Source organism: Arachis ipaensis, chromosome B07 (genome assembly GCF_000816755.2).
Source record: "Arachis ipaensis cultivar K30076 chromosome B07, Araip1.1, whole genome shotgun sequence".
NCBI lineage: Eukaryota > Viridiplantae > Streptophyta > Magnoliopsida > Fabales > Fabaceae > Arachis > Arachis ipaensis.
Genome location: NC_029791.2, coordinates 3,656,729 through 3,657,960, shown reverse-complemented (window position 1 = coordinate 3,657,960; position 1,232 = coordinate 3,656,729).

The following is a 1,232-nucleotide window of genomic DNA, read 5'->3' as shown; positions in this document are numbered from 1 at the left end:
TAAATAATTTGATGACAGATTTTTTTTAACAATAACATTTTTAAGAAAAAATTTATCCAACAAAACTGAATTACAGATTTACAGCCAACTTTTAATGTTCTAAATTTGAAAAAAAAAAACCAGGATTACACATACAAAAATGATGAATAATAAGAAAATAGTAAATTTCTTCCTCTTCTTCAAATTGAAACAGGATCCACATTACATTCATGGTAAAACAAAATTATAAGTCCTGAAAAGTCTGAGCAAGACTTTTGAATATTTCCCTAACCTTAAAAGAATGACACGTAATCATCATCATGTACCTGAGAAATTCATTAAAAAAAAAAACATTAATCTCTTGATTTAGGTCAACGTTAGAAGGTGTTCTAAATTATCCAAAAATCCCTACAAATCTGGTTAAGTATTATTATTTTGTGAGACCTTGGAGCCATATATGATTGCTAATTATGGCAGCAACATTGAGATATGAGACATTAATGGTGTTAGTATCACCGTGTCACCGTCTTTTGTTAACTATATATAATTTTTTTTCAAAGGGTAGGCTAATACAACCGTTTAGGGACATAGATAATGTTATTTGCAACCGCCTAAAACCTAATATGGTTGGAACATTTTTGCACAAGTTGTTTTCAGACAATAGAATTGGGAAATATCCAAAGAATCATAGTCATATATATGACTTATGAAACTGGATTCTGTGGATCTATAATCTATATAGCTTCTTGTGGATATTATTTTGCATAGAAATTTAAGGTTCATTAACCGTTGTTATTATTATTATTATTATGGTGCATGTCAAATAATGAAGCGAAAGCAAGCTGGGAATGGATTGTATACAGTTGTTGTTTTACAAGTAATAATATTACAACCATACACAAAAAATAAGGTTATAAAAATTGAACTCACCGACCAATAAAATTAGATATTTAAAAATTCAATTAAAATTCAACTAAGATTGAAGTTAACATAATAAAATAATATATTTATGTATGAAATATATTTTTAAAAAATAATTTTTTATATTATATTATTTTAAATTGATTAACTATTAAAAAGGATGATGAAAAGATATAATAATAATAAAAAGGATCTACATATGGTGTTTATTGATTTGAAAAAAAAAGCATATGATAGGGTTTAAGCTAAAGGAGGTCTTATGGAAGGTTTTAGAAAAAAAAAAAAAGAATAAAGATCGCATATATTTGTGTAATTAAATACATGTATGATGG